This window comes from Pteropus vampyrus, unplaced genomic scaffold, assembly GCF_000151845.1.
Source record: "Pteropus vampyrus isolate Shadow unplaced genomic scaffold, Pvam_2.0 Scaffold501, whole genome shotgun sequence".
Lineage (NCBI taxonomy): Eukaryota > Metazoa > Chordata > Mammalia > Chiroptera > Pteropodidae > Pteropus > Pteropus vampyrus.
This window is the reverse complement of record NW_011889282.1, coordinates 18,916-20,151: the sequence shown is the minus strand read 5'-3', so window position 1 is coordinate 20,151 and position 1,236 is coordinate 18,916.

The window sequence follows — 1,236 nt, the reverse complement described above, 5'->3', positions numbered from 1 at the left end:
GCAGACCAGCTCGCTTCGCCTGGCGCTGCCGGGGTCCTGGGGCTGGCCTTTGGTCTGGGACTGGAGTTCAGAAGTGACCAAAACACCACGTTAATTAGCGAACTGATGCGGCCATCACTTAAAACCGAGTGTCAGGTGAAGGACTGGGTCCCTGGCGCTGTGGAGGTGGCGGGTGTTGCGGGTTGAACGGTGGCCCTCACGCTCGCCTTCACCTGCCCCCCCACATCCAGAACGCGACACGGAAGCAGGGTCTTTGCAAAAGTGATTCGTTAAGGATCTCGAGATGAGTTCAAGTTGGATTGCGTGAGCGCCCTAGAAGCAACATCCGGTCCCTGTTAAAGAGAGGGACATTGAGACCCAGAGGCAGAGGAGAGGCCATGGGAAGGTGGAGGCAGAGACTGGAGAGATGCAGCCACGAGCCGAGGACCGCTGGGAATGCCGCAAGCTGGGCGAGCTGAGGAAGGGCCCTGCCCTGTGGCCTCCGGAGGGAGCAGGGCCCTGGCGACACTGTGATCTCAGACGTCCGGCCTCCAGAGCTGGGAGGTGCTTGAAGTCACCCAGTCTGCGGCCATTTGTTACAGTGGCCTCAGGACACGCAAACACCAGGCGAATGGCAAGGCAAGTATGGGTCCAGCAGTCACACGCAAGTGTAGGGCAGGGTGCCATGAGGAGGGGGATGAAGGGAAAGTGACTCAGCCAGGGGGCCGAGACGATGCGGTCCCATGGCAGGAGCTGGATGGCAGACGAGGTGCGGACACGGGGAAGATGCTATGCCCGAGGTCAGCAGGAGGGGCGCGCAGACACGGGACGCAGTGCCCGGGCTCGGACCAGCGGGCTCTGTCCCGGTGTGCGGGGGGCTGCGGGGCGACCGCAGTAATCCAGCCGTGCGAGCCCCCTCTGGCTCCCAAACCCAAGTCGAACTACAACATGGGATCGGTCTCCGTTGAGTTGTCTGCGAAATCCATGAGCTCGACCTCATTACCCGTTAAGTCTCGTGTCCGTAAACACACCACGGCATGTGGCACCCACTTGGCAAGTCGGACTTTCTCACTTTGAAAGGATTCCCGGGTCTGTGGACGACGGTGTAGAAATCACGGGAGCCTCTGGGGGCATCGCTCCGACGAGTTTCTAGCAGGCCGAAGGGTCAAAGGTGGAATGCTCAGAATCGTCTGGCACATTTTTTGGCGATAAGGTTTAGGGACTGTGGCCTGTGGGTGTGTCGAACACGTCTGTTTG